Consider the following 20,565-nt stretch of genomic DNA (forward strand, 5'->3'; position numbering starts at 1 on the left):
TCCTCCTCCTTTGACCTCTATAATCTGAATGCTTGATGTTGTCCCAGAAGTCTCTTAATCTGTCCTCATTTTTTAAATTCTTTTTTTTTGTTCTTCAGCTTTCATGATTTCCACTACTCTGTCTTCCAGTTCACTGATCTATTTCTTTGTGTCTTCTAATCTGCTGTTGATTCCTTCTAGTGTATTTTTTACTTCAGTTATTGTTTAGCTCTGTTTTGTTCTCCTTTATATTTTCTAACTCTGTTAAACTCTTCACTGTGTTCATCCGTTCTTCTCCCACGTTTGTTGAGTATCTTTATGATTATTACCTTGAGCTCCTTACTAGGCAGATTGCTTATCTCCACTTCACTTAGTTCTTCTAGAGCTTTATATTGTTCCTTCATTTGGAACGTGTTCCTCTTTTGCCTTATTTTGCCTGAGTCTCTGTTTTTATTTCTATCAGGTAGGTTGGTTACATTTCTCGATCTTGGAGATGTGGCCTTATGTAGGAGATGTCCTGTGAGGCCCAGCAGCACACTCGCCTCTGGTCATCAGAGCGTTATGATCTAGGGGTGCCCCTATGTGGGATGCTGCTGGCCTGCTGGTATGTGGGACTGGGTCCTGGCACTGCTGGCTATGGGACCATGGGGTCCTGGGTCTGGTCCTGGTGCACTGATGGACATGGCCATGTCCTGGGCAGCTGGCTGTGGCATCTGGGGCATCCTGGTACTGGCCTGCTAGTGGTTGGGGCCAAGTCCTGGGCAGCTAGCTCTAGGACCTGGGGCTGGTGCCAGTCCACTGGTGCCTGGAGTCATCCCAGCACAGCAGGCTGCAAGGCCAGGGGAGTCTGGGCCAGTCCCTGCCCACTGGTAAGCAGTGTCAGGTCATGAGGCTGCTTACTGGGGGACCTGTGGGAGCCCAAGTGTAGAGTCAGCCTCCTGGTGGGTGGGACTGGGTTCCCACATAGCTGGCTGCTGAGCCTAGGGTGTCCAGGGACTTGTGCCTACCGGCTGGTGGGCAAGTAAACTCCTTGTTAATAGGCTAGAGGGAGAACTGCAGAGTGGTGCTTGCAAGCACCAGTGTCCTCATGGTAGAACGAGCTCCCCAAGATGGCTGCTGCCAGCATCTGTGTCCCCATGGGGACTCCCAGTTGCCTCTTGCTTCTCTGGAGGTTCTCCACGATCAGCAAGTATGTTTGATGCGTGTTCCTTTCATATTATTCCCTCTGCACCTGGTCTCAGGGTGTGTGAGATTTTGTGTGTGCCTTTTAAGAGCAGAATCTCTGTTTCCTACAGCCCTCAGGCTCTCCTGTATGCAAGCTCTGCTGGACTTCAAAGCCAGATGTTCTAGGAGCTCATCTTCCTGGTCCAGTACCCCAGTCAGGAAAGCCTGATGTGGCGCTTGGACCCCTTACCCCCTGGGGAGAACCTCTGCAATTATGATTATCCTCCCATTTATGGATCGCCTTTCCCAGAAGTTTGGATCTTGACTATAATACGTCTCTGTACCTCCTACCCATCCCATTGTGGTTCCTTTTTATATCTATAGTTGTGGAAAAAGTTTTCTGTTAGTATTCATGTTTTTCTCATTGATGTTTGCTCTGTAAATAATTGGAATTTTAGTGTGACAGTGAGAGGAGGTGAGCTCAGGGTCTTCCAACTAAACTATCTTGGACACATCCCCTTAATTCCTCAGAAGTCTAAAACCAAGGTGTTGTTCAGGGCTGCATGCCTCCTGGAGGCTCTGGGGACATAGTCCTTCTGGGTTTTTTTTCAGAGTCTTGAGGCTGCCCGCATTCCTTGGTTCATGACCCTTTCTTCACATCACTTCAACCTCTTGCTTCAAGAATCCTATCTCTTACTGTCTTTTGTAACTTTATATAAGAGGGAATATCAATGGGGAAATAAAATAACATTAGATTTAAACAACAAGTAATATCATCTGTAAAGTGTATTCTCAATTGAAACACTACCTAAATTTTGGCAAATAGTAGAGTTTTTAAAATCATAAAAACTTTGCAGATATCAAGTGATAAACTTTAATAACAACACTATTAAGTTATTAGTAGAAATAAAGCAATGTTTCTAAAAAAAAACTTACTCTTTGATGGCTTTATCATCATTCTTTCAAATAATGTTCTTTCTTGCTCTTTTCCAAGTTCAGCAGAACGTGATAATATATAATAGCTGGAATGTCTGTTTTCAGTTTGCATTTTTTTTTTAGATTACTGAGCACATTCACTTTTCTAACATAGAACCAAAAGATTATAGCAACAAAATGCCATTTGAAATATGCTGAACGACTTGCTGACATTAAGGACTTTATGATAATATTTTAATTACTTTGTTTACCAGCTAGAGAGTTTTAGGTAAATGAATCCTATCGGTTTCAGTTTTGTAAAGCTCTTTTCGTAAAGGCATGTTAGATTTACTTGAAATTAATGACCAAGTTATTAAGGAGGATTCAATGAAAATTGCACACACTCGTCCCTAAACAATTTTTCCTTAGAAGTTACAAATTAAAATAAAGACTAAAGGATAGTAATGTCTGAATATCTCTAATAGTTTATAGATCTTTTGTAATATTTTCAAATTTGAAGTAAATGAGTGTTCCATGAAATATATTACTGTATATATACTACATAGTATAATATTATGTAATATTGGGTATTTGAATATAATACTATAGTCAAATGAAGAGAAATATGATTAGCTTAGTGACTTTAAAATTTTACAACTGTTTACCATTTTAAAAAAGAAAATTTTATGTGTATTGGATTCAACTATTTAATCAAAGAGAAAGAAGAAAATAATTTTGCTCTTTATGGCCATACCAAGATCTTCAGTCACTCAGTTTTTTCTCCCTCATCCAGTCTTGTGTTTGCATTGGATTCCTTCCATGGTCAGATACTCAGTGTTTCATTTTTCACTAGCCTAGATTTCCAAGCCCTTTGCTGTCCCTGTATGTCCATTGCCAATCTTCAGCTCTGCATCCTTCCCAAGAGGATGGCGTTCAGTAATAACGGGAGAGGCAAGCAGAGGTCCCATCTCTATGCAGCTGAGGCCACTTGGCTCCATCTCTAGTTTCTGCCTCATTTCAGGCTCTCGAGGCAGGCTGCACTGAAGGAGTTTTAATTCCCTACATATAAGGCTTAGTAATGTGTCATTCTTGCTTTGTGACCCAGTTGGACCTTATGCCCTGGGTCTAGTCATTAAGTTTCGATCTTGTCCCATTTTTCTCAGATTGTTTTGGTACCCTGTTAGAAACCTCTGCTCCATTCTTTATGTCTTTCCCAGCTTTGTGTCCCATGCCATATTCTAGTCTTGATTGGCGTCCTGCTCTCTGCTGAAAGAATTGTATATTTTCCCCACTTGTACATCCTCTAACTTCTATTTCAGTATCAGTGCCAGATTTTTAACTAACCTTGTACTTTTTTTTGATTTCTAAAGAATTTGTCCAATAGGATTTCTCTCATTTTATTTAAATAATTCAACTGTTATCTCCTAAAGTAATAATTTTATTATTGCATTTACATAATATAAGACAACCATTTTGTTATCAAATTTATAGTACCTTTATAGATTAAAAACCTATTTTTCCATTTTGCTCTGGACTAAGATTAGCCTCTTTTGTATGACGACTCTATATCTAGTTACCTTGCTGGGCGCTCACCGCCATACCTCACCTTCCCAGATCACAACCGTTGTTTCAGGGCTCCTCCCTCCCCAGGTGTCAGAGTTACCACATTTTCCCATAAAGTGAAATGTGTATAACCAATCACAGTTTCCCCTTAGGAAACACATTGTCTTAAAACATGCTTTCATGAGTTGATTATTTCCCTCATGTACTGTTTGCATTCACACATACACAAGCATGCACACACATGGATGTATATATGTGTTTATGTGTGTATTATGTTCTAAAGACTCTAATTTAATTTGTCAAACATGCATTCCACATCCCCACCCCATGCAGCCAGTCTCTGGAGAAATGTATTTTCTTACATATGTTGTTCTTTAATATGAAGTATTGATTCAAATGCCATCGCTTTTGGAGAAGCCCCATTGAAAATCAAAGCAAAATTACTTGTATCTGTATATAACTCCAAATTGTATCAAAATATGCAAACATTTAGAAAATCTGTTTGGTGTTCATGTAAATGTAAATTGTCAATACTATGAGATTGTTAACAAGACATGAATTTCAATTTCCCCTATTCTTAGGAAATGGGGCAGTCTAACCAAAGTGATTATTTTAGATTTGTTTTCATTTTATATAGTTCAGTGAATCTGCTAAACTTTCTATCATTGTAGGAATTTTCAAATTACATTTTTTTGCAGATTGTCCTGTATACAAAATACTGAAATATTCAATAGGTGTTAAATTCATCAGTAAAAATTTAAAACGTATTTCTTGTTCAAAAGTATGAAATGAAAAAAATTGTTAAAGTGCTAATCTTATTACTAACATGAATTCAAGCCACCACCCCCCCAAAGTTAGTAAGGATAGTGACAAAAATTACTTATTTAACAATGAGGCTTAATGTGTTGCTTGTAAAAGATGAACATTGATTCTTTTTTCTTTTGTGGAATATTAATAAACATTAACAGAAAACAGCATCTTACTTTATTTCATAAAATTGTATTGGTCATGTATCCTCTATTTAGAAGCTATTGATACTTGATGCATAATCTAGAAAAATTTTATGCAATGTTTAATTTTGTATATTAGTTTATGCATTTATAAACTTATAAATGCATAAAAACTAATTATAATTTATGTGATAAAATGAAAAATTCAGCTACTGGGTTAAAGGTATTCTCCACATACTCATTATACAAATATTAAAATTCCTCTGTGAGTTATCGAGTATCCATCCTGGAGACTGACAGTTTATTTTTACTGACAAAATTGAATAAAGGAACAATAGAACAAGGGATGGCAGCTATGGTATCAGTTTGTTCAAAAATGTTTACTTATTGCTCACTATTGGCTAAGAACTGGGGTTGTAGGAACAAACAAAACAAATGCACACTGTCAGCTTACTGTTTAGTGGGAAAATCAAATAATTATGCAAATAAATATTCATTCACAGGCTGTACTACATACTTGAAAGATAAATGACAAATGACAAGTTGTGACAAGTTGTAAGGCATTGGGTTAATTTAGAATGGGGTTGGTTTCAGAGATGTAGGAAGATTTAAAAACTCATCACCACAGCTACTTTCATAAAAATCTTTCAGGATTAACTCTTTAAATACACTTATATTTTATACTATCCTAATATTATATAACATTATATTTGTATTTTGTATATAATAATTTATATTTTCCTATTAAAAATAAGCATTTGTTCTCAAATTGGAGTCAGAAATATATATATATATATATATACACACACACACATATATATGCCTCATAAAACCTGGTAATCAGTATTGTAGAATGGTCAACCTTAATTTAGTTCAGGTTCTTCTAATGAGGTGGTATTTCAGGTAATTCTGTTTGGTACTGTGTGCAAATTTTGGACTGATTTTTGCAATTATTACCAAAACTCATGTAAAAGTGGCTTCCTCTTAACATCGTAGTTTGACATGCTGGGTCCCCATGTTACCAGTGGAGGGTTTGGGATCAGAGCAAGGAGGTAGCAAACCTAGGGAATGGCCAGGGGAGTAGGGAAAGACATGCATCTTATAAAGAGAGTGGATCAGTAATGTTGAAATACTCTCCTCATTAGTGGAGTGCTAACACTTTTATAGAATATTAGTGGAAAGAAGCAATGGAGCAAGGATGGAAATGACAACAAGAGGCAATATTTATTGATATTTAACATGTGTCAAGAACTGTGTTTAATGCTTTATATTCTTTATTTTTTTTGTCATCTCTATAAGGTAAATACTTTGATTTTTAGCACTTCAAGGAGAAAAATGCTAAGATTTAGAAAGTTTGAGTAACTTTCCAAAGGTGATATAGGTAATTAGTGGATGCGGAGGCTGCAACCATTTTAGATGAATCCTGCACTCATCTTTTTCTGAAACTGATGTGTGTTTGTGCAATTCTGACTCAGTTTATTTTTTGTGTTTTTTAACAAATCTTAGCCTAACCTAATTCTAATAGATTTTCTCCTAGGCTTTTACCTTCCACAGTGTTGGCTATACATGAGAATAAAGGTACTGGTAAGTTTAAAGAACAAACAAACCAAAACCCAAACAACAACAACAAAAAAAAAACACCTCCTTTTTATGTTGAGCTTTTTCTATTTTAGAAATTTTTAGGTAAGTCCAAAACACTTTAAGTAGAATCATCTTAGGAAAAGGCAGTGTATTGAATTAAATATATTGCCAATAATTCTAATCAGAGGTGGCCATTTTTGCATGTTATTTTTCTTAAAGTAAGTGTTGACCATTCATGGTCTCATAATTGCAAGAAATATGTATTCCAGTATAGTGCCCTTTGGGAATAATGTTAGCCAAATAAAATCATGAGAACTATAATAATGTAGAGAGATTAGTAATGATGTAAAATTACTTAGAATTAATTTACCTGGAAAAATAGCATTAATAAAACTGTAAGAGTTGGTGCACACTGTCTAGTTTGTCTGTAATTTCTTTTTTCCAGAGATTTTCTATAGTGCTGTCATATTTTCTTAAAGGTCTCTTTATAAGTAAACTCTAATTTGTAGAAAATAATGCATACCATTATATCACAACTATGATGTTATATGAGACATTTGTCACTGGGAATTTATTTGATAGTTTCTTTTTCCTACATTTATTGTGATTTAGATCTTTTAAAAATGCTATCTTACTTTTCTTCCAAATGCATTTGTGATCCCTACATAGATATGATAGTACATCTCACAATAAGATTGCTTACAGGTTTTTTCAATACCATGATTTTCATATCAATGAAAGCTGAAATTTCTTGAAATTAGCTATTTATTCCTAAAATATGAACATTTTATCATTAAGTCTTATAAATACCTACATATTCCTTATAGATACATGGTTTTGTATATAGGAAATTTTTAAATTAATTGTTTGTGAATACCTAACAACAGAGGATGAAGAAACGAGAACAAGGACACGAAGAATTTCCTCCTTCTCGCTGGTGAATGGTAAACTCACGTCCATATTTGTAGTAGATTGCATTTTTCAGAGATGGCAACATATCATTTCTCTTATGCTGTTCTTACAGAGTGACTGACACTCTTCCACCCAGGAGGTGGGATCTGTATTCCCTCCTGTAGAATCTGTGTTGGGATGGGGTCTGCTTGACTCCATAGGATATAGTGGAAGCAAATTCTATGTAATTTTAATGCTGGGTCTTAAAAATGTTACAGGTTCTGTCTGGCTATCTCTCTGTCAGGCTACATGACTGTAGAACCCAGTTGCTGTGATGTGAGGAAGCCTGGACCAGCCCATCTGGAGAGACTATGTGGACAGGCACAGTGGAAAAGAACTGAGACCCTTAGATGACATCCAGTATCAATCACCAGATTTGTGAGTAAATTACTCTTCAAAAGATTCCAGGCCCCAGTCTCTGGGATTTCACCAACATTGTGAAACAGAGACAAGCTATCATTGCTGTGCCCTGTCTGAAATCCTGACCACAGAATCAATGGCTGTTTTGTGCCAGTAAGTTTTATAGTAATATACTATAGAGCATTGGATAATTGGAATAATATTTAATATTTTTAAAGAAGTGGGTATATCTTGGAATAAGATACATAAGAGATCAGAAATTTTTTTTTTTTTTTTTTTTTTACTGTTCATGAGACTTGGCCATAAAATTAATTTATGTCTATGTATTAGGCTTTGTCTCACTAAATAAACCATTTAATTCAATTTTATTAAGTTAACAATTGTTCTAAATTGGTCTTAGTAGTAGAGTTACCAATGGGAAATCAGATCCAACATGTTGGGTTTAGAACAACCAAGAGTTTGCCCATCCCTGATCACATGAGCTGGTAAGTGGGACCACAGTTGAAGGTCTTAGCCCTTGTCATAGGTTATAGCTGTTTGGTTGGCACATCCTTCCTATTTCAGTGTTTTTACTGAGATCACCAATCCCCTCTGATTTGATTAGTAGGAATCAGTGGCAGTAAAGTCAAAGTCCAGGAGTCCAAAATCATGACTTTCCTGGGAGAAAATGGCTACTCTGTGAAAGAAAATTCCCTGTAGCCAGAAAGAGGGAAGAAAGAAATGGGGAGTTGATTCTGCTTTCTTCTTTCAGTGGGTAGACTTATTTTGTTCTTAATGTACCTCAAGTGGGAAAGTAAAAATATGCACAGACTAGTTCAAAATCTGTCTTTCACAACGAGCACAGTGGAAAAAACATGAATTTTTGAAGCCACAGAGAAACAATCTTTCTTTTCATGTTAATAGTTTTGTGACTCAGGGCCATTTATTTCCCATATCTGAAAGTGCATATTTATTTAATGTGGTTAGTAAACCCATCATACAGAGGTAGATGTTGTTGAATAATAAATGAGATTGTAAACGTAAAAAGTCTAGCACAGTACAAAACTGAAATATATATATGTATAAATATATATATATATAAAAGATTGAATGAAATAGAAATAGCTGCAAATGGTAACCAAGGTGCACACATTCTCTCTTCTCTTTGCATCTTCCCCTTTCTCTGGGAGATCTCAACTAGTCCCTTATCTTCAAGTATCATCTATGTGGTAAATTTATATCTGCATCCCAGAATTATCAGACAAAAAAAGAGAGTATGCTGGCAACAAGGTTGATATAGCTCAGCTGAACAGGAAAAGGGGTCAAGAGAAAGAGAAACTTGGACATAAAAATGATAGAGGACTCCGTTGTCTTGCGAATGGAGCTTTGGAAAGACAAAATTCTGGACATGAAAAAGAGGGTGTTGTAAGTTAACAGAGCAGGGGTTTTAAAGGGCACAGGTTTGTGTTAGAAAAGAGAAGCATTATGTTAGGGTAGGAAGAAGACACAGAGCACCATAAATAGGAGAATGCAAGGGGGAAAATTCTCGGCGAGGGGAAACGGCACTGAAGTAAAACAGATGTGAAGCCCGATGAATGTAGTACTGTGGTCACCTGGAGGCTGGTGAGCATTCATGACTTGCAGTGCTCAGTCAGGGACTGGGGGCTTCGGATGATTCTGTAGTGTAGGTTAGTGTTCCTTTTCACTCTGTTCGTAGTGGTGGGTACTCACAGCAGCAGGCAGCAGCCGGAGTCTGGCCATAAGAGCTCTGTGTCTTGGCACACAGAGTTCAGGTGCTATTATGTGGAAGCTGTGTTGTGTGCCACATGTGGACGAGTGGCAGAGTACAGTGGTCTTACTTGAGAATCGTAACAATTTAGCACAGTATTTAGCTTGAATGTGTAGTTTGTTTTGCAGACAGAATAAATGCAATTGTCCTTTACGGTTTGATTTCTGGGTAGAACTGAAGCACAGCCATGGAAGATGGCAGAATTTGACATCACACTCATTAACATGAGTTGCTTCATCTTCCTATTATTGAGAGTTAACGTGGGAAAGGGAGCTAATGACAGCTGCAGTTTGAACACTGGGTGGATTACATCGCTGGTCATACCTAGTAACAGTTGGTGGTGAGGTGGGAGAAAAAGAGGTGGGGAAGGACACGAGGATGACATTGACGTGTGGAGCTTTAGATCTTACAGGAGAGCGTGAGTCAAGAACCTTAAAAATATTGTCACTTTTTAAAAAAATCTTAGGCTGGTATGGAGCAGAAATATGGATAACATCAACAAATATTTGAGCTTCCAGTTTATTCTTAGGATTTTACAACCCATCTTATAGTTTCTGTTGATGTGGTTTTTTTCCCTTCTCTAATCCTTTTTCCATTAATCTATGTGTACAATAGAAGATAAAACATTTTCCTTTTGCAGTGAATGTTAGTTTTCTTTTTATTAAAAGCTTTCTTGAAATTCTCCCATTCTAATTATGTACCCAATTTGCATTTTAATCTGTTTCCTTTAAATTATTCATAGCTAATATTTTAGGTTTTAAATTATTCTCAAAAAATTCCTACATTGTGTATGTGTGTGTGTGTGTGTTTTATACAGCAGTACTTTCTCAACTCTGGCTATATATTTGAGGGGAATATCTGTGAGCGGTATTTAACCCCATCCTCAGATATATGATTTATTTAGGAGATCTAATTTCTGACAGTTTTTAAAGCTCCACTAAGTGGCTTTAATATCATTTTAATGTACAGACAGTGATGAGAATCATAGAATTAGACTATTTTCATTTCTGAGAGTTTTTACAGGCTCCCTAAGTGATTTTAATATGGCTTTAATGTACAGATAGGGATAAAAATCATTCAATTAGAATATTTAAATTAGAATACTTGATTAAAAATTAGACATTATCATGATTTACTGCTCCCTCTTTCGCTACAATTTTTATACAAATGAAAATTCCTACACTGGGATTTGGTCAGCACTACTGCAAGTTTCACTGCAGGAGATGTGAGGATGCCAACATCTGGTCATGCTTGTCTACAACTCAGCATTTCATACATAAGCCACTTGGCAACAACATGTCAGTATGGTCTCTGGCATTTTGAAAATTCTTTTCTGCATTAGTCAATTCATCTGTGTATTTTGAGTGATGAGTCATAAGCAGCTTCTTCATGATCTCTTTCATCAGGTTCTTTTCCCAAAAAAATTCCTGGGAGTAAAATGAATCTCATGCACTTGGGCACCTGCTAGGGCTGATGAAAATCCTGGTTGTTTTGTTTATATGTAGTTATTGAAATGGTCTTTGTATATAAACAGTCACAGGTGGCCACATTTATTCTGTTTAAACATCTGCAGAGGTTGCTAGGAAAATCTCAGTTATAATGATTTATTTCCGGATTTATTTTATGTACCATCTGCTGATTGATAACATTAATAGAATTTTTCCTTATAATGTTGTTTCAGAAAAATTAAATCTGTTTACTCTTCCCAGCAAAGGCAACCCTGAAAAATCGACTGTTGTTGCTTTTGATTGTTTGTTTAAAAAAGTTACAATATATGTTCATTCATTCAAGGTTATAATTCCTGGTTGTTTTGTTACTGCTTCATTTCTCCCTTTAATGATTCCTTGCTTAAATTACTTATTCATTCAATACTCACTCTACAGACAGAGCCATGCAAGGTGCTATGAAGCATTCCTCTGATAGCTCAAAGACATCAGATCTGTTCTGCGAGTACAGTGTTTGCAGATTCCACCCCAACCCTCCCAGAATGACAAACTTCCAGATGCAGGTTCATTTACTATAGAAAGATGACATTTGTGTTGATGACAGGCTGCTATGCCTTGAGTTGACGTCTAGACACTAAAGTTGTGGTTAGTGATTGAGATATAGTTGATACCCAAGGGAAGTTGTGTGGAGGAAACTGTACAAACTTTGTAGTCAGATAAATATGGGAGAATTCTGTTGCTGGCTTTAATATGCTGAATGGCAGTAGATGTGGCATTAGTTCTACCTAAACCTACAGGTAGAGTTGTTTTGAGCATTAGACCTAGTAGTTTATTGAAATTTCCCAGTACAATGCTCAAAAATATCAAATGGTGTTAGTACTATCTCTTGGTGTGATTACTGGCATTAAATATTAAAGGATAATCTAGGTACTTTTTTCCTTTGGATGTTTCTGTCCACAGTAAATATCCAGTCCTCTGTCTTGGTGAACTGAGCTGGACATTTGTTTTGTTTCTTCCTTCACCGTGGACAGAGTAGTGTAAACTTGCACTCCAATCCCTGTCGTCCTCTCTCCAGGTTCAACATTGATCGCATCTCCTTGATTTTTAGATTTTGACTCTAGATTTGGGAGAGAAAAGGAAAAGAGTCACCTCATATCTGCTACTATTATTGAACTTTTTTTTCTTCATTTCAACTACATTTAGATCTTCCATCCAAATCGTGTTCCTCTGTGGCTCCAAATCTATCCTTCAGTTTGCTCTTAACTCACTAAATAGGAAGATGACTTAGGTCATATTTCCCCTTTCTGAGTAAAGAGGTTCCACAGAGTTATTCACTCCATAGTTGGTAGGACTTCTGCAGACCACAAACAGTGGAAAAAGCATGGGAACCACAAAGGAGACTGGTCCTGAAAAGCATCCATAAAATAAGTAAGTGAATTAAATGAAAGAAAGACCAGTTCTCAGTTTAAGGCTTTGGCCTGATCTCTGCTCACAGGGGTGAAATATATTGTTTGGCAGCAATGTAATTGAAATCCTCTTTTTGGGGAAATAAAACTGTTTGGGGAGAAAAAAAATAGAATAGTTTATCTGAGCTTGACTGATAATCTACTCAATACTGGACTGTTTTTACAAGTTTCTGTGGTGACTCCTCTATAGTCAAGATTTGGAGGCTGTCGGATCCTTACTGACACCTTATCTCAAAGTATTCTACCTTCAATGTAGTAGTCTGGAAGAAATTTCCCCAGTATAAAGCCTTACTTTTAACGTGAAAAGCCTCTGCAATAAACAGAGACTATATGGAAAGAGAAGCTAGGAGGTGCTTTCTTTAGGTTTGAGTTTTAACTATTGCTTAAATAACCAAGAATTCAGGAACAATGCTAGACATGTAAAGATAAAATTTTAAATGTATGGGCCCTGTTCTCATGAGCTTAACAATTGATAGACATTAAACACAAAGATAAACATAAAATGTAAATATAATTTTTTTAAACCCCAAAATAAGCATAAAATGTAAATATAATTTTTTGTTTGTTTTGTTTTTTGCGGTTCGTGGGCCTCTCACTGCTGTGGCCTCTCCCGTTGCAGAGCACAGGCTCGGGACGCGCAGGCTCAGCGGCCACGGCTCATGGGCCCAGCTGCTCCGTGGCATGTGGGATCCTCCCAGACCGGGGCACGAACCCGTGTCCCCTGCATCGGCAGGCGGACTCTCAACCACTGCGCCACCAGGGAAGCCCTGTAAATATATTTCTTAAGGTCATAGTAAACTGACATTAAATAAAAGGAAAGGTGTTATTAAATAATCACGAATGGCTAAAGCTAAGCTAGGAAGCTATTTATGGAATGCTTTCCTTAGGAAATGACATTTATGACAATTTCTGAATGATCTGGTAATTTAGTAGTCGTGAGAGTACAGGGACGTGGTTAAGCTAATCTGGATCTTGGTGGTGGGCTTTTTTTTTTTTTTTACTGTGAAAAATCACGTTTTAGAAGAATAATACTGTTTTCCAGATTTGTTGAGATATAACTTGAATTAGGAAATTCATCAGTTTAAAGGGTACCTTTTGATGAATTTTGGTCATTATATAGTCCTGTGAACACTGCCATAATAAAATATAGAACAATATCATCACCTTTAAAAGACTCCTCATGCCTATTTTCAGTTGTTCCCTTCTTTTAACAAATGGATCCAGAGCCGTAATCTTTCTGTTACTATAGAAATTTTGTTTCCTAGCCTTTCATATAAAGGTAATTAAAAATAACATGGCCTTTCATTTCTTCTTTAACTTAGCCTAAGGTTTTGAGATCCTTACATGTTGTTACGTTTGTTATTTGATTCATTTTATTAATTAGTATTGCATAGTAGGATAAAATCCTATCCATCGTCAGTGGTGTTCTCAACCAAGTGGTCATTTTCATTATTATCTAGGAATATATCAATCCACAAAATAGTCCAAGCAGCTGAGTGAGATTAAATTTCCTAGGCTCCTGTTTGGAAAGATTGCTATTCAGAAAGCATGCCAGTCAGGCAGACCCATTAAGGGAAAGAGAAAAACATGCCAAGGAATAATCAGTGAAGAGTCCGGAATATTCCAATGAGGATTATATAACGCTTCACCACTGTCATCCTGATAATGACCCAGGAACTGGCAAGAGGAGATAATTTTTTTCTGGAGACAACTACATTCAGTGACTAAACTGTCTTTCTGAGGAGTATGTTCCAGGAGGAGGGGAGGGAGGTATGTAAGTAATATTTTGAGTTAATTTTTGAGCAAGCTGTTCCAATGCTCAACAGTAGCAGATGACTGGATTATAGATAGCATGGAAAGTACATGGAATCCACTGAGCATGAGTCCATTTTTGAGTGCTTTCTGCTATAAAAAAATGCACCATTGTCAGACTACAAATGGTCTAAAAAGCCAAAAACGTAACACAGATTAGCTTTAAGGACCACAGTAGTGGGACCACAGTCAGTTTTCTGTGTTAGAGCAACAATAGCGTAACCCAAAATGTATCGGCAGCAGTGAGGCGCCACTAATGGGGGTCAAAGATCTGAGGTAGTCAGATTGCTGGTAGTGGTAGCAGGCAGGGAGAGGGCCAGGGGACCATGCAGTATAGTCTCCTTCACCTAAAGACAAGTCAGGTTTTGACAGGAGCAGCAGTCTGGAGTGCAGTGGTAGCCTCTGCAACAGAGATAGTCTTTACTTTGTACATAGAATTTTGACTGGTATATGGCGTTGTTATATCAGATATCATGGTGGATCTATGGAGCGACGGTGGTGATCTAGTTCTCTCATCAGAGAATTGCCCTTATTCTGAGCATCTATATCAGTGACCCAAACAGTTTGATCAGCAGCAGTGATTTATTTCCATAGTCCAGAGCCCTGGTAGATTGATCTTTAATATGCCAGTCTATAGTTTTCAAAGTGGCTGTCCCAATAGCTAGGTCAATGGCAACAGTCCAAGGGTCAGTAAAAATGTAACGAGGTTCATCAAGGGGAGTATTGGTCAAAACCAATTGAGAACGGCCTTGATTTCTGTCCACTTATTGTAACAGTCATTGTCTATTTTCAGTTCTGGTTTGCTGCCACTCAAGTTGACCAGCCATAGCAGCCCAGTGGACACCACTGTTTTCCAGGTTAGCTGAACCATGAGTAAACCAGACCCAGCTATTTAGGGAATCCTCTGAGTCAAGGGCCCCAGTGCGCCAGCAGTGTTCCTTCAGATAGCTGAGTGGAAATGAAATTTCTTTTCGAAAGATAGACTTAACATTTTAATCTAAACCCTAGATGCTGTGAGATACCTGTCAGCTCTGTTCTTTTAATGTTTTTTTCTTTAATAAGGTAAAATTGGTATATAACATTATATGAATTTCAGGTATACAACATTATAAATCAATATTCGTATACACTACAAAGTGATCACCATTATCAGCTCTCATCTTAAAGGTACTATTTTCATTTAATTAGTGAGGGTTTTGGGGCACTTCCAATCTTGTTAGTTGTTGAGTCTGAGTTGACCCACTCCCAAAATGGGAAGGTCAGGAACGAGAATCACATGGTTTCCCTGGGTGAGACATTAAGTTTTAGTTAGAGTTCATTAGCAATCTGCTGTTCAAATGGGTTTTCCTGGTATCTGTATCAGAGACGTGATGAGTACAATACCCCAAGGGGCTCTTCTGGGTTAAGCTGCCTCTCTTTCCCAGAGAGGATGTTTGTTTCCAAACATTAAATCATTAAGCACAGAGACTTTTAGCTCAAAGGAATATTAAAATTCTGTGGACCCCAAAGTCCTAACACTTCTCTACCTGCAGCTCCTTCCAATCTGTAGACTCCCCCCCAGTATTTGTGGGACAGTGATATATAAGCATATAACAAATATAGCCCAACTATACATTTAGATGTGAAATCTACAACAACAGTACCTTGAATTGGCCTAAAAGGCCTTACCGGCTAGGTCATGTTAGCATCCTTTTCCTAATATGAACTTTGCCCAAACCCATCAGTTTATGGTCATTAGGAAAGTAAAAAAAAAAAAAAAGACTAAAACTTTTGAGAATGGACCCTAAGAAACCTTGTAGTTGCTATTGAAGTCCCTTGAAATGCTCTTTCTTAGGGTGTTCTTGGAATGTTCCCTCTCAAAGCTTAGCTGCCATGCTGTAGAAACCCAAACCACATGAAGAAATTGTATATAGGTGTTCCTTTGGAAATCTCCAACTGAACCCCTAGCTGATTTCCAGCATCGACTGCCAGCCATGCCTGTGAGAGTGAAACAGTTTGGAAGACTTTGTTATTTGAGACAACTGATATTTTCTTATACTTAAATTCAGGAAATTATATTAGAAAATTGCTTTTTAAAATAAAATGACTAATTTTCACATAAAATATATAAATAGGTTAAATATAAGCAAGGCTTAGAGAAAGAATTCTAAGAGAAAGAATTCTAAGGGAAAGAATTCTAAGTTTTGCAAATTGCTATTTTTAAAAACAGCACTCTTTTTTAACTCCAAGGGAACTTTGAAATGTTAAAAGAATACACACTATGCACATTATAAAGAATGTTATAATACACTAAATCTACAGGTAACTTGGAATTTTAGTTGTTTCTTCTGGTCCTTATCACCATGTTAGTTTTCTTTCTTAACTTGTATGGGAAAAAAGGAGAACTTTGATAATAAAGTCCAAATTGGTAGGGGAAATAGAAAATAAAAAAAGATAATTATTTTCTAGAATTTTAGAGATAATAGCAATTTCGTCATAGATCTTTCCTATTCTTTGAATATTCATTTCACATGGTTTATAAGACATTTTCAGTATTACTCAGTTATTCTTTTTTAATATTTAACCACTTTCTCCAATATGAGGTATAAAAAAATAATTCTCAAGTTCTCATATTTAATATTTGAGGCTCTATATAGAGGGTTTTTAGGCCAAACATTAAAGGCTGATTAATAATGTGTGGTACCTGTGAAATTATTTTTCATTCAAAGTAAGCAAATTATTTGTAATCTCTCTGCAAATGTTAACTTAATAAGTAAGATCTAAACTTACAATGTGCTAATGTTTATTTTTTTATAATTAAAAAATATGTAAGACTTAGTTTACTAGTTTAGTTAAAATTTTCAATTAGGAGTTTAAGTATATAGTTAAAATTAACCAGCAGTGCAAAGCATAAATTCATACAAAGAGCCTGCATTAATATAACAATTCTATTCAGAACAAGAGAGTATTTCTCTGTCCCTCTTATTTCCTACTGAAGAAAAAAAAAAAAAAAGGTGCTCCAAACTTAAAGGCTTAAAACAATTCATCCTTACCTTTCATGATCCTGTTGGTTGACAGTTTCAGCTAGGGTTTCCTTGCCTCAAGTTCTTTATATGATTGCATCAGATGGCATTGAGGCTGTAGTTATTTAATGACCCAGCCAGGCTAGAATTCCAAGTTGTTTCATTCTCACAGGCATGGCTGCCAGCTGATGCTGGAAATTGGCTAGGGGTTCAGCTGGAGATTTCAGAAGGAATACCTATATGTAATTTCTTCATGCGGTTCGGGTTTCTGCAACACGGAAGCTAAGTTTTGAGAGGAAACATTCCAAGAAGGAATACCCTAAGAAAGAGCATTTCAAGGAACTTCAATAGGAACTACAAGGTTTCTTAGGATCCATTCTCAAAAGTTCCAGAATATCACTTCTGTACAGTATCATACATCAAGAAAATTGCTAAGGATAGCCAAAGTTCAAAGGGAATTAACCTCCACTTCTTGGGAGGAATAGCAAGGGATGTGCAGACATCTTGATTTCTTATAACTCCTAGCGCTTTTTCCAACCATGTTTTCAGTACTGATTCTGCTAAGTTTATCTTCTGAGAGCTCAACAGGAGCACATGAAAGGAAGACTTTACAATTCTTGGGTTTATGTTATTTATTAGTTCATTTACATGAGAGAAATGTAAGTGTAGTATTTTCATTATATTTACCATGTGAGGTTCTTCTATGCAGGAAAAGTAATATTATGTTTTATTCTAGAATTCAGACAGGAACTAACATATAAATTCCAAAGAAGTAGACTTCATTTAGGCAAAGAAAATATAATAATTAGAGCTTTCCAAAGATGGAACAAACTATCTCAGGAATTGTATTTTATTGATATTTATACTCGTAGGTATGCAAGTAAAATTTGGGTTACCATCTGTTTATGAGATAATAGAAGTTTGGATTAGATGACTTTATGAATTCATTTCATCCATATTACTCATGACTACAGTAAGGTGATAAATTACAGCAACATCATATATACCATGTGTTTTCATTTAGACTTGTTTTATATAAAGTTAGGCATTTTGAAGCCATTAAAAATATTTTTCCAATTTTCTTCGATACATTTTGAGACACAGAAATTGTAGTATTCTCTTTGGATAATTTTACATTTAGTTAACAGCAGATAATCTAATTTGAAATTAATGCAAAAAATCCGGTATGTAACAGAAGAGTATCAATGTTTATAATTAAAGTAATTACTTCTTAGGAGTATGTGATTTTGCCTTGGGAATTTCATAAACTCATTTTGCTATTAAAAAAGACTTTAGAATGTGAATTAAATAGCTAATGTGACAGAAACTGGGCCCTTAAAAAAATCATAACAGATAAATTAATCGCTGGTGTAGGTTCACTTGTGCTCTTTTAAATTAATAGTTGGAACTATGAAGCTGTAACCAAGTTAGTTATTAAGAAGGTTCTAATATGTCAATCAAAAATGGTCCAGGGCTTCCCTGGTGGCGCAGTGGTTGAGAGTCCACCTGCCGATGCAGGAGACATGGGTTCATGCCCCGGTCTCTGGGCCCGTGAGCCATGGCCGCTGAGCGTGTGCGTCCGGAGCCTGTGCTCCGCAACGGGAGAGGCCACAACAGTGAGAGGCCCGTGTACTGCAAAAAAAACCAAAAAAAACAAACAAAAAAATGGTCCAAAGGGATGACATCAGAGAGAATAGCAGAATAAGGCCCTCCAAAAACCCTAATTTCCATAAAAAGAATGAGAACACTGGCCAAAAAAAAAAAAAAAGGCAAAATCAACCTTTTCAGAACTCTGTAAATTAACCAAAGGCTTGCAACAATCTAGTGAGCATTTATTCAAGGAAAACAAAAAAATTTTAAAGGTATACTAGCAAATACCTCTTTAACACAAAAGAAGGCCATAATAGAAAATATAGGAACCAAAAAAGTAAGAAAAATAGAAAATAAATTGCAAAATGGCAGACATAACTCTACCATATGAGTAATTATGCTCAATATAAATGGATTAGACATTCCATTCAAAAGGGAGAGATTGATAGAAAGGATAAAAAATGTGATCTGTTTGCTGTCTATAAGAGATACTTTAGGTTCAAACACAAATTGGTTGAAGTAAATGGAAAAATAATGGAAAAAATGAATTGATTCTATTGTAATGGAATGGAAAGATATACATGCAAACAGTAATCAAAAGAGAGCTGGATTGGATATACTAATTTCAGGCAAAACAAACTTCAGTACAAAAATTGTAACTAGAAACAAATAGGACATTTTATAATGATGAAAGTGTTAATGTATCAGGAAGACAAAAAAATTAGAAATATATATGCACTAACAACATATATATAAAGCAAAAATTAACAGAATGGAAAAATAGGCAGTACAGTAATAGAAGAATTCAGTGCCTCACTTTACATATTGATTAGAACAACTAATTAGGAGATGAATAAAGAAAGAGGTTTTGAACAATACTGTAGACCATTTGGGAGTACAACTATAGAACACTCCACCTATAACACAACTAACTCACAACTATAGAACATTCTACCCATAACAACAAAAGACAGACTCATTTCAAGTGCATGTGGAATGTTTCCAGGATAGACCACATGCTAGACTATAAAACAAGCCTCAATATGTTTTAAAGCATTTAAATCATACAAAGTATGTTCTCCAACCATAAGAGAATAAAATCAGTAAACAATAACAAATTTGGGAAAGTAAATATAGGAGGAAATAAAAAAAATCTACTCCTAAATAACCAATGCATCAAAGAATAAATCTCAAGAGAATTTAAATAATACTTAGAGATAAATGAAAACAAAATACAGTATACCAAAACTTATGGGGTACAGCTTTAAACACATTATTTGTAAAAGTCTATATGAAAAAAAGGAAAAAAATCAAATCAGCAATTCAAGTTTCCACCTTGAGAAACTAGGAAAAGAAGAACAAACTAAAACCAAGGCAAGCAGAAGGAAGTAAATTGTAAAGGTTAGAACAGAAACAAATAAAATAGAGCTTAGGAAAGAAAACAATAGAGAAAACCAACGAAACCAACAGTTGATTCCTTGAAAAGATCAACACAATTGACAAACTTTTAGCTGGACTGGCCAAGAGGAAAAATAGAGAAAAATTGAATTACTGAAGTCAAGTTTGAAAGAGAGGACATTATTATAGATTTTACAGAAATATAAAAATAATTATGAGAACATCATAAATAAATTAATGCAAAAATTAGATAACCTTAATGAAATGGACAAATGCCTGTTAAGACACAAACTACCAAAACTGATTCAAAAATAAATTGAAAATATGAATACACCTATAACAACAAAATAGGTTGAATTTGTAATAAAAAAAAAAGTTTTTTGGAAAAAAGTAGCCCAGAACCAGATGACTTCACTGGGATTTTTATAAATGTTTAAAGAAGAATTAACACCAACCTTTCACAAAACTTTCCAAAAAGTAGAATAGGAAGAAACATTTTTCAGTGACTTCTGTGAAGCCGGTATTATATTATGCTGATACCAAAACCAAAGACACCACAAGAAAAAAATGTATGTCTGTGTGTATGTGTGTGTGTGTAGAAAGAGAGCATCCATCAACAAG

General features: G+C 35.9%; 1 protein-coding gene across 14 annotated transcripts in view; it reads left to right on the plus strand.

The window, feature by feature from the left end:
* Positions 1 to 20,565, plus strand: part of LOC117198274 (uncharacterized) — a 120,653-nt gene that overhangs the window by 29,386 nt on the left and 70,702 nt on the right. For 10 of the 14 annotated variants that reach the window (XR_007476861.1, XR_004479358.2, XR_007476866.1 and 7 more), the window contains exon 3: positions 7,322 to 7,481. The gene's annotated coding sequence lies outside the window, so the exon portion shown is untranslated. The other 4 variants (XR_007476864.1, XR_007476862.1, XR_007476868.1 and 1 more) reach the window with 2 other exon arrangements.

Source organism: Orcinus orca, chromosome 4 (assembly GCF_937001465.1).
Source record: "Orcinus orca chromosome 4, mOrcOrc1.1, whole genome shotgun sequence".
Lineage (NCBI taxonomy): Eukaryota > Metazoa > Chordata > Mammalia > Artiodactyla > Delphinidae > Orcinus > Orcinus orca.